Source organism: Passer montanus, unplaced genomic scaffold (assembly GCF_014805655.1).
Source record: "Passer montanus isolate IOZ18808 unplaced genomic scaffold, ASM1480565v1 scaffold97, whole genome shotgun sequence".
NCBI classification, from domain to species: Eukaryota; Metazoa; Chordata; class Aves; order Passeriformes; family Passeridae; genus Passer; species Passer montanus.
Genome location: NW_024375145.1, coordinates 1,708,681 through 1,721,493, shown reverse-complemented (window position 1 = coordinate 1,721,493; position 12,813 = coordinate 1,708,681).

The following is a 12,813-nucleotide window of genomic DNA, read 5'->3' as shown; positions in this document are numbered from 1 at the left end:
TAATGTACAACCCTCTGTTTACATTTTTAATTCTTATGGGATTCAGGGGTTTTTCTTCCCCACTGTCTATTTCATCTTTCAATATCCAATTGTAAAGGCAATTTGTAAATGCAAATATCTTTTCCTATTCAGGGGTTTTTCTTCCCCACTGTCTATTTAATCTTTCAATATCCAATTGTAAAGACAATTCGTAAAGGCAAATATCTTTTCCTATTCACCAATCAGTGGAATCCTTCCCATTGTTCCTTTTCTCCCCCAGTGCTGGTTTTATCCACCAGTAGACCCACACAAATTTGTGTAAACACAAATCCCCCATTCCTCTCACCATTTTCCCTCTTTGAGACAGGCTTCCTTTGCAGAACATGGATTTTCCATCCTGTTAAAAAGCCAGCTCAGTGCTCCCTGTACTGAGGGCAGCGTTTCTGGGGTTTGCATGATGTGTTGGAAATCCACAGGGAGCTGTTTGTCCCCTGGTGCCAGAGCATGGGCCAGGCTCTGCTCAGTGCTGCCAGGGCCAGGGATTTTGTTATATGACCTCTTATATTCTTTTCTTTAAAAATATATATATGGGGGAAAAATAGTTTTGGTTTTCTGAAAGTTTTCTGAAGGTAGAAGCTTTCAATTCCTTCAATATGACAGCACTTCTGTGTGCAGTTTGCTGCTTTGTGGGTGCTGTGGGGAAAAGGGGAAGGGAAGATGTGGAGTGGGGATACAAGGAGGGAGGAGTCCTGTGGGCAATGCTGTCTGGTTCACCTGGAAAGGAATTAACAAGAAACTCAGCAAAAAATGGGGTTTTTTTCTATGAATTTCTTACCGTGATTATGAATATAATTTTTTGGAGGTATTTTTGAGATAAATCTGGAAATAGTTAAATAAATAAGTACCCTCAGAGGCAGATGCTGTCTTGGTGGAAGGTCCCAGAATGGTTCTCACCCTGCCCTGTCCCTTTTTCCTGATCCTGGAGCACGGTGAGAGCTCAGGGGATGCTGAGAGGGGGTGAGGGGGGTGTGAGGGGAGGGGGTTTGGCTCCCTGCAGTGGAAATTGGGTTTTGGGGGAGCAGGGACCCTCCAGCCACGGGACAGGGTCCCCACAAAATCCCCACAAAATCCCCCCAGAATCACAGAATGGTTTGGTTTAGAAGGGCCCATGAAGATTTTCCTGTTCCTCATTCAGCATTTGGGGTCTTTGCACTCATGTCCTGTCCTTGCCTCCTTGTTTTTTACTGCCCCAGTCTTTCTGCCATCTGCCACTAACAGTTTTAAATATTTACCCTGGATCATTCACAAAATGTTGTATGGTATAGACTCAATAACTAATTTGTATAATTTGCATTAAAAGCCCATCTTGTCTTTTGGTTTTTTTTCTGTTTACAGTCACACTTAGAAATCTGCCAATTAATGTACTCCATGTGTGGGTTATTTCCTTTTCTTTTTTCTTTTATTTTTTTCATTTTTTTAAATTGGAGTGCTCTGTATCATGTAAAAGTGTTTGCATATCATTGCATTATTAGATTGACTGAAACCTTTTACATGACTATTTGACAATTAAAATTTTCTCTTGACCCAAAGGATTTGTGACCTTATGCTTAATTCAATGAAGAGCTTAGGTTCAGGCAAATTTTAAAATTCCAAAATGAATAATTAGGTTTTTTGTCATACTGGAACATTGCAAGTTTGTGTCAAGCAATACTCTGGTAGCAAAATGCATTTAAAATAAATTAAGGGTTTTTTAAATAATAAATACATTAGTGGTACTGTATTCAATAAGCTGAGATGCAAAATAATTACATTTTTAAAAATAATTTATTTTTAAGAAGATTGTTACTTCAGACACTTCTGCCTTGCAGAATTTGCTTTTCAGCCTTTCCAGTTGCATATGGGGTGTAATGCTGATGACTGATATGTAGGAATTAGAGAATTGTGACAAAATAATGTGCCATATGACCAGTCAGGCAAAACCATACAGACTTGGTTGGAACAAGTCCTGAATAAATGAAAGATTTAGAAATAACATGACATGGTTAATGGGAGTCAACAAGGTAAAAAAAAAAAAAAAATAGAGGATATGATGGACTGCCCCATCAAGGTCAGACCATGATCGTGGTGTAATTAAGAGTAGCTTGTAAAATGCTTATTTAAAAGTCACTAATTTCTGTCTCTCACCTCCTCTGCCAGTTCTGGTGTGTAAGCCATGAGAATTTAAGTGGAATGGAATGGAATGGAATGGAATGGAATGGAATGGAATGGAATAGAATAGAATAGAATAGAATAGAATAGAATAGAATAGAATAGAATAGAATAGAATAGAAAGAATAGAATAGGAGTAGAATAGAGTAGGAGTAGAATTGACTGGAATAGAATATCCTGAGCTGAAGGGACCCACGGGATCACCCAGTGCCACCCTGCCCTGCACAGACCCCCAGCAACCCACCCTGGGCATCCCTGGAGTGCTGTCCAGGCTCTCCTGGAGCTCTGGCAGCCTCGGGGCTGTGCCCATTCCCTGGGGAGCCTGGGCAGTGCCAGCACCTCTGGGGGTAGCAGAACCTTCCCTGATCTCCACCCCAAATTCCCCTGTGCCAGTCCCAGCCGTGCCCTGCTCCTGTCCCTGTCCCAGAGCAGAGGTGGGAGCTGTCCCTGTGCTGCCCTGGGGGGAAGCTGTGCAGCCCCACGAGGTTTGCACCCTTTTGTTGCCGTGCCAGGGCTGTCATTTGGCCTCAGAGCTGTTCTTCCTGCCCAGGGTTTACCCGCTGGTGTATTTTTAGAGATCAATCACGCTGCCTGACTTTGATATGCTAAGCAAGCCTTTCCCATATCCTCTGAGCTGGCCCTGCCTCCTCCCCAGTTGTCCCAGCAATGCAGCCAGCTCCATTCCCATTCCCAGCTCCTCTTGGAGCACAGCTGGCTCGGCAGCAAAGGCTGCTCCAGATGAGGGCTCATCCCTGTTTAATGAAAGAGCATTAATGGCTTACCTGGATGCCTCCCCTGCTAAGCCAGAGGATGCATTTCCCTGGCTTTGATGGTGGGGGTGTGCTCATCAGTGCATCAGGCACTGGAATTTTGGAATGCCTGAACAAGTGACCCCCATCTGGAGCTTGCTCTGCTCCAGCCAGGCATCCCCACTGTGACTGCACAGTTTTATTGAGATGTTTTATTGCTGGGGAATGTGCAAATCAGTGGTGGCACTCTGGGGTGGAGCTGCTGGGTGCCTCCCCAACACAACCCTTGGCCCTTGCTGGTGGTGGGAGCACGGTTGTGTTTGAGGGTGCCAGGATGAGGGAAGAGAGGAGAGTCTTGACTCCATGTTTCAGAAGGCTGGTTTATTATATTATGATATATTAAATGTTATATTAAAGCTACACTAAAAGAATAGAGAGAAAGGATCCATCAGAAGGCTAGGAAGGACAGGAGAGGAATGGTAACAAAAGCCCCTGACTCCCAGAGAGTCTGAGCCAGCTGACTGTGGCTGGCCATCAATTAAAAACAACCAACATGCACCAATCACAGATATACCTGTTGCATTCCACAGCAGCAGATAATGAATTGTTTACATTTCTTTCCTGAGGCTCCTCGGGAGAAAAGTCCTGGCAGAAGGATTTCTCAGAAAGTATCATGGCTACAGTAGAAGTGTGATGGGAGCCACACCACCCACACGACTGGTGGCATTTGGGATGGAAAATGAGGACTAGAGGAGGAGGAACACCTGCATCCAACCAGGATAAGCAGAGCACATGAGTAGCTGGCAGCTGCAGAGGCCAGGGTGCACAGATGAGGTTGCCCAAATAATTGTTTGAGGGGATGTAGTTCAGTCCCATGGGACATGGAGAAATTTTTCCAGTGCCTGGGTCTGGATGTGAACGTCCCTTTGACAGAAATTGGGTGCTGAAGAAGGATTTGAAGTTGCAAGCACTGGGAGCTGTAAGGCACTTGGAGTTGAGGGGATGAGGTGGGGAACTGGAACAGAGAAAATTCTGAAATTTTAAACCCAGTTTAAATCGCTGCTGCCCAGTGCAGAGCTCCCATCCCTGCAAAGGGTAAGCCCTGGCAAGGAAAGGGTTGACATCTCCCTGGGTGAACCCACCCTTTGTGAGGAAATGCAGGGAAAACAGAGGTTAATGAGGGATTTAAAGGAGTCTGCAATAATTTTAAGTCCAAATGAATGGTCAGTGTCAGTATTGATTAAAGCAGGGCGGTGTTAGAGTTGGCAGAAGTAAAGCCTCTGTCCTTAAACTACAGAAGCCAGAAATGAGGAGAAAATGAGTGGGGCAAGTTCAAGGGCAGAATTTTATGTGGTGAATTTAAGGGTTAAGTAGATGTGGCCACAGGTGGAACAATTTTGTGTCAGGGCACAGGGGAGGTGGCAAAGCACAGCCCAGTGGCTGAGGCAGGATGAGGATGAAGATGAATATGAGTGTTGCCATGTTTGAACAACACACAGGTGCTGAAATCTGAATGAAGAGGGATTCTTCTTTATACTGGAAAGATTGCCACTCTTGTTTTTCTCTAGAAGATTCCTTTTCCTTTTCCTTTTCCTTTTCCTTTTCCTTTTCCTTTTCCTTTTCCTTTTCCTTTTCCTTTTCCTTTTCCTTTTCCTTTTCCTTTTCCTTTTCCTTTTCCTTTTCCTTTTCCTTTTCCTTTTCCTTTTCCTTTTCCTTTTCCTTTTCCTTTTCCTTTTCCTTTTCCTTTTCCTTTTCCTTTTCCTTTTCCTTTTCCTTTTCCTTTTCCTTTTCCTTTTCCTTTTCCTTTTCCTTTTCCTTTTCCTTTTCCTTTTTTCCTTTCCATTTTTTCCTTTCCCTTTCCCTTTTTTCCTTTTCCTTTTCTGTTGTTCCTTTTCCTCTTCCTTTTCCATTTCCTATTTTCCTCATGTACGTCCATGCCCAAAGACACTTCAGAAATTTCAAAGGGACAGATGTAATTTCACAGAAACAGAAACTCAGAGCTTAAATCACTGTATTGCACCACCAACTGCACCAGTTTCAAAATCTGGTTGCACCTCGGCATCAGTGAGTTGCACCAGCAGATTCCAGACCTGAGGGCTCTATGAGAGGAGAATATTTGGCTGAAATATACATAATTCGACATGCAAATTCACCATCATAATCTTTGCTTCACTCTGGAATACCTGGAATGCTTTACCAGTTTCCAGTCACAGGTGTGGTTTGCTAGCTTGCTTTTGTCTGTGTTATTTGTGCAACTGATGAAACTTTGGGCAGATCCATCAGCAGATCCACCTTTTTATTTTTGTTCCCCAGTGACTGCATTGCACTGATAAAAACATAAATATTTTCAATTTCTGGGTTCTAGTACTACCATGTTGACAGAAGTATTTGCTTTATTTGATATTCTGTTATACAGAAAGAAGGTATTGTTATATATGTATAGGGAAGTAAAAAAAAAAAAAGTGTTAAAATTAGTATTTTTCTCAGACTAAGAATTCTGGATTTATTCAAAACAACCACAAAATGAAACAAACAGCACCACAATAAAAACCAAAACAAAACACCCTCAAAAAGCCAATTCTCTGCCCCAACCAAAAAAACCCCTAAAACCACCAAAACCTCAAATCAAAAAGCACAAAAAGCAGAAAGGATTCTAGGTAAAGCCTGCATGAAAATCACTTTTGATGAAGGATAAGATCTGACAAGTGAACCAGGTCAAGGAGCACACATTATCTCTTCTGAGTTCTTCTGAGTCATGCTTTTAATTTAATGCTAGCTCTATTTAAAGCTCACTTTTTGATCTTTTATTTTCCTTTTCTTTTAAAATAATTTTTATTTAAGAATGTCTGATGACCATTGGAAAAGTAGTAATTTGCTTTGCAAGAAAAATGTCCAACAAAACACAAGGTCCCCTTCATTTGGTCATACTTACAAAAATGTCACTTTTTGGACATATATAATTACAGATGTATAATATGATTATTTTATTAAAATATTTTATATTAAAAATTAATATTGTAATAAAATAAAAATAATATTCTATATTAAAAGAAACAAAAAGGTGGGTAAATGATTTATGATTTCACACATTTGTTGCTGTGAAGGAGTGGACAGGTGATGACCCTCTTCTTTCACTGGTAATTTCATGAAGCAGAAGTAGTGATGGGCTAAAAATCAGCATGATTTTTGGTTTTAAATCTGTACTTAGTTGAACTCACTCAATTTAAAGGTAGGTTTGTATTCCAAGTGTTGTTCTGGGCAGGGATCTGCACACAAGTGAAGGCAACACGTTTTTATAAACCAATTATTTGGTTTATATGTACACCCACGTTGCTAACACTATCCTTCTCTCCATTCTGGGTAATTCTGTCCATCTTAAAAATGGCTTTGAGTGTTTGATTGAGGGAAACTCAGTGAAAACAAGGTTGGTCAGTGGCTCAGAACCAAAAACCTGGCACATGCAGCTCAGCCTCTGGCGCAGTCCCTCTCTGGGCCAATGCAAAGGACCATGATCAGAAAGCTGCAAACCACTCTTTCTGGCTTAATTTTGGCACGGGATGGCTGAAGGGTTTATGATTTTACAATGAAAGCTTCATCTCAGGCTGGTTGAGAGCCGGGGGAGGGAGAGGAGCGGAAATTGTGGTTCCAAGTTCACCTGCAAGCGCGACCCCGGCGCTGTCTGCATCCGGGTTCTAATTAGACAATATTCCTGGTCTAGACTGCAGCCGTGATTAAAACCAGACCTGACGCTCTCGTCTGAGGGAAAATTGAGTTAGCCTTTATTAACTTGCAGTTATTAACTTCACAAGGTACAAAGGGGTCATTGAGCTGAAGCTATTTTTGGGTTTTTGAGCCATGAATGCTTTCCAAGACCAAGCTGTACGTGGGACAGCGTGGCCAACGTGGCTGTTTCCTCACTGAGCATTTCACTGAGAGCCCACCTCCAAACAGAAATAATTATGGACACCTAGGACTGGCTACACGAAGCTTTTTTCTCCAGCCACTGAAGCCCAGCAGGGTTTGAGTGGTTGCTCACTCTCTGTGGTGGCCACTGGGGATGTGCTTGGGCCACCATGTTGAAGGACAGTGGCACGGCCACCTCCTCCCCTGCTTTGCCCCCAAATGGTGCTCCTGGTTGGTCCTGAGATCCAGGTCTACGAAATTGCTTAGGAACCTGAGCTGAAGTGCATCCAGCTGGTGTTTTGGGAGGTTCACTCCTCACCTTGTTGTGGTATTAACCATTGGCAGATGGACTCCATGACCTTCTCCTGAAAACACTGAAATTACAGCTGTGTGCAGAGCTGAGGGAAGGTTTATTTATTCTGCTTTGCTGTAAGAGTTCTTAATATTGTTTTTCCTGCAGCAGAAGATTTCTTTACACCTGGAGGGAAAAATCATCTCCCCATGCTTCTTTCTCCACCTGGTTATTGCCCTTTAATGTGGTACCTGCTAACAAGAGGAAATCTGTATTTCAAGCACTGTATATCTCTTTTTGTACTTGATTTAGAAGCCTGAGGGTTTTCCTGTCCTCTGGGCAGCTGAAGTTCATGGCACCCCTTTGGATTTGTAGCTTGCTCAGGGGCTGACATCCCACAGGACCTGCAGAATTCCAGAATGAGGACATTCCCCTTTAGTCAGGTTCACCAGGGGAGGCTCAGATTAGATATTAGGAATTGTTTTTTTCACTGAAAGAGTGACCAGGCATTGTAATCAGCAGCCCAGGGAGGTGGTGGGGTCATTGTCTGCAGAGGTGTCCAGATGTGGCACTTAGGGACACTTTTTGGGGTGGTTATGGTGGCGCTGGGCTGACAGGGGGATTGAGTGATCCTGAGGATCTCTTCCAGCCGTGATGATTCTGTGACTCTGTAAATATGGGGACATGTGTTTATAAAGAAAAAGCAAACCCCAGCCATTTGACATGGTTTCATATTTTTTTCCCAATTAATTCCTCTCACAGCTTTTCGCCACATCTCAAAAGCACCTGAAAATGTGAGGAATTTAAATTTTCCAAAATTTGAATGATTTCAGTTTCCTAATCAAGCAGGTGCCACAGGAGTTGCTTTCTTTTGCAAAGTGGAATAGATAGGGAAGAAATTCAAAATGATGATTTAATTGTTCACTACACAAATGAGATTCTCCATGAAAAATTCCTGCAGAGTCACTGTGCTTTGGACAGATTTATTGTCAGGGGGCAGAGTCTGATTTGTACCTGGGATATCTAGATCAGCTGGTGGGAGATTGCAGCAGGCTGCTTTTGTTTTTAAAGCACATAAATGACTACACAAAGGTAATAAATTGCACACAACCTTTATTCTCCCAAAAAAAAAATTTTTTTTTTTCTGTGGAAAAATGATGGCATTGCCCAGTAGCAGCCTCTGCTAATGGAAAACATTCAAAATCCATCAATATTGTTTAACCTCAGACATTTGTGTGGCAGAGCAAGTGTCAACACCTGCCTGGAGCCCCATTCTTCAGCGTGATTCTGGTGATGAGGAGAAGATGCTGGGGTGAAATTCCTGTCAGGCTGAATCAGCACAGGGCTGATGGTTCCTCTGGGTTCAGGGTGGCTTGAAAACCAAAAGAGGGAAAAGACCTCTCCTCTGCTGGGCGACTGCCCTGCTGATAAATCTTCTGTTGGCCATTTCACCTGGTCCTTCACTGTTAAAATCTGACTATTAAAATTATTAGAGAGATGCCCCTGCCCCAGTTAAGGTGCCAACGAGACCACATGTTGAAATCAATAGTATGGATTATTATTTAGCAGTAAATGTGAAGTTGAGAGGGAGATAAGAAAAATATGGGGGTGGGGGTGGGTGGGGTGGCTGGAAGAGAAAGAAAATGACAGAGAAACAGACTAAGTAGGAAAAATATCACCACTGTGCAGATTTTGGTGATCCTCTTCCTTTAGTCCTCTTGGTGGCTGCAGACTGCATCCATTGAGAGGTGGAGGGGAGAATACAGGGAAAACAGGCTCTGCTCAAATAAATAAAAAACCACACAATAAATAAAAAAAAATAAACACACAATTAAAAAAAAAATAAAACCCCCACAAGCCTGGGTTTGTGTTCACCCAGGTTTGGGGGGAACACTCAGGGATCCCCTCCAGGATGGGGAGTTTCACAGTGGACGCTGGAGTGGCCTGGGCCACAGGACACCTGGGTGGATAAGGGACACTGATGGTGGATCAGGGACATTCCCTGAGTCCTTGACACCTTCTGGGAGGTTGCAGCTGTCTCCTAGGTCAGGCTCAGGTGTGCCTGGAGCCATTGTGGCCCATCAGAGGGGACACCCTTCATCCTCCCTGTGAGTGGCCCTGTGCTTCAGAGGGGAGATTCTGCAGTCACTGTGTAAGGGGGGGACTCTGCCACGATAAAATCAGCACACCTGGAGTCTCATCACCCTCTTCCCTGACCTGGGAACCCAGTTTGCAGCCCAGGTTCATCACCAGCAGAGCAGAGATGGTTGGAGCCATTGGCATTGCCAGTCCTGGCTTGCCCAGCCCTGGGTCCAGTGTTTGAGTCATTAATCAGAGTCCAGGCTCTCACATCCACTTCCACAAGGGTTGTTGCAGTTATTTTTTCCCCACGGTTCTGATAGTAAAAGATTTTGAAATCATAGAAAATTTGATGAGTTAGAAAGAAAGCTAGGCTTAGTAGGCCCTGGGAAAATGTTAAGGGTAGGCCCTAGGAAATGCTAGGCCTTGTGTTTGCCAGATCATGTGAAACTGCACCTGTGCAATCAATATATGATAAATGATATAATTGCTGGATGTGATGATTGTTTAGTAATTAAATATAATTATTGTTTAATCATAAGAAGAATCATGAGAAGCCATGTTCAAGGGATTGAGGGGGGGTGATGAGAAACCCATGCTTGGATGAAATCAATATATACAAAAGACCAATGTAAGTTTAATAATTAATATGTAAGTTATATAATGATAGAATATAAAACATCATCCCAAACCCATGTTGGAGTCAGATTTGGGTCTGTAGCCCTGGCACCCAGAGCTCTACAATAAAAGCACCTGCATAGAATCATTCTGTGATTATGTGTTCCTGAATGCTGACATTTCCAGCATTTCAAGTAGACACATGTTCCCTGAGACACCCCTAAGTTTAGGGGCCTTTCATTTTTCGTTCTGCACGTCAGAAAATGAGACAAAACCACACAGCCCAAGCTGCTGCAGGCCCCCAGAGCTCAGCACCCCTCCTGGCCTCCTCCCTGCCTCCTTTTTGTGCCCTCATACAGGGCCAAAGTTCTTCAAGAAATACCAAACACCTTGGCTCAGACATCTGGTCCTGGCCACTATCGTTTGGGATGTTGTGAAAAATGTGTATTTTATGATTGGCTTTCAGCAAATATTCAGATGAATATTGTATGTGTTATGTTAGAAAGTTATGCTGTATTAATTTTCTTAAGTAATGTGTTAAATATAGTTTTAGGTTATAACAGAATGTTAAAATAGAAACTATGCTATGCAAGATACTTTTTGAAAGAGAGGACTCACATTGAGATAGCAGTCACAGGACACCTAAATCTTTCAGAGAAAAAGAATTTATTGCCCCATTATGAGAAGAAATTAACTTCTTCTCACCTCCTCAGCTCTGAAGATTAAGAGGAAGAAGTTGACACGGACCAGACAGAATCTTTTGTTTGAATAGAATTTATGCATCATGTGTGAGGTGTATGACTATGAAACGGGCTATTGCTTTTAAGGGTTAATCCTCTGTTAATGTGGGTCCTTTTTTGGGCTTATTTTGCCCAGAAAGAGGTACCCAGACTGTCCATAACTCTTTGTTTTTATTGTCTTGTATTTTCCTAATCCTAATTGTCCAAATGTTTATTACTCTAATTATAATACTATTTTTATAACAATGTTATTACTATTGAACTTCTAAAATTTTAAAAAGAAGTGATTGGTGTTTTTCACAGAGGTGATGTGAGGGAATCCATAAGATCAGGGTGTGGAGCTGGTGATCTAGTGCTCACACTATCCCTGTGGTGTCCTCTGCAGCAGCAGAGCAGGAAAGAATTGATGATGAAAGCTGAAAGTGTAATAATAATGGAGCTTGGTTGTCACGTATACAACAAGAGACAAACACAGACTAATGAGAAACAGAGTGGCCTGAGAGGAAGGCAGAAACAATGCCTGTACTATGGGGGGAAACATGAGAAAGGCAAATAAACTGCCAGCTGCAGGAGTTTATTGCCAGGGAAAAAAACCCCAAACCAAACCATTTTGCAAACAATGACAGAAAAAGACTGGGCGTGTGTGCCAAGTGGAGAGTGACAGTGACATCTCCTTGGACAAGATGGATCTCACTGCTTCCCACTGGGCTGGGGCTGGGGAAGCAAAGCCAAGAGCTGGATTGCCCAGCTTTGCATGGAAGCAGGCTCAAGCAGGCAAGCTCCACACCTGGCAGTGGCCTGGCTGACAGCTGAATGGGGTTTAAGATGGGGTTTAAAAGCAGAATTATTCTGGGTAAGTTCCCTAATGTGCAGGGGCACAGGGCAGAGGGGAGTGACCAGGGTAATTTCAGGTGAGTGGCAGATGAAAAAGTTGATAACATGACTATTAAGAGCCAACATGTGGTGGTCAGAGTATGAAACTCCTGTGCTTTAAAAGACAAAAATCTTGGTGCACTTTTTCCATGTGGCCCCTTTCTCCAGCTCTGAACACTCTGCAATATGAAGGATAATAATAAAATGGAGTTTTATCATGTCTTTATTGATAAAAGCTCCATCAATTCCTTATTGCTTTCCATAATCTCAACATATCTTGCCAGTTTCCTTAAATATCTGATTCTCATTTACCTGAAAAGTGTCTCCTGAGCTGAATTCCTCCTCATGACACAGGCATGGCTCCACGTGTGCTGCTCCCTCCTCCCTCCCTGTTTTCTGCTCAGAGCTGCACTTTTCATGACAGCCCTTGTCAAATGCATTTATTAAGCATCTTTCTTTGTCCAAAATCCACTGCCAGAAGGGTGCAGTGTCCGGGCTGCTTGTGTGTCCTCAAAGGACACTGCTCTGAGCTGCTGTGGTCACTCTCTGCTTTCATCTCCTGCCCTGTCAAATTGTTTTCACCCGTGATGGCCCTTGTCCATCAAACTGCTTTCCCTGTAAATACCCTCAGGCAGGAAACCCATTAGCAGATGGACTCCATGACCTCGTCCAGAAAGCACTGAAGTTACAGCTGTGTGCAGTGTGCACAAGAGAGGGAAGGTTTATTTATCCTGCTTTGCTGTAAGATTTTTTTCTTTCTTTTTTTTCTTTTCTTTCTGTTTTTTTCCCTGCGGCGGAAGATTTCTTTACACCTGGAGGGAGGAATCATCTCCCCATGCTGCTTTCTCCACCTGGTTATTGCCTTTTAATTTAGTACCTGCTAACAGGAGGAAATCTGTATTTCAAGGACCAGGCACTGACAGAAAATGCTTCTTCAGGCCTCCAGCTGGAGTGAGATCTCACACTGAGGAGGGGAGAGACATCCTTTGTTTAGGGAAGAAGACAAAAAAGCCCCTGAGGGAGCTCTTTTCCATCCAGCTGGTGGAAATAAGGTGCAGGCCAGGTGTAGGGCTGGTCAGGAGCCAGGCAGTGCTGCCTGCACTGGGGGCAGATGCAGGAGGGCAAACTTTGGGATTATCCCACCCAGCTGTGTGGGGCACAGCCCCCAGAGCAGTGAGGGTGGAAAGCCAGGGACAGAGGGGGCACAGACAGCCAAAGCCACATTTTCACATTTCCATAGGGAAAAGGGTAAGAAAGAGTCTTCAGGAAGGGTCCTAGCTGCAAAAAAGTGTTGGAGTTCTGAACGGAAAATCTCATCTCCTGCTGTTCAAACACAATGGGGGAAGGGAAATGGGGCTTTGTACATTCACTG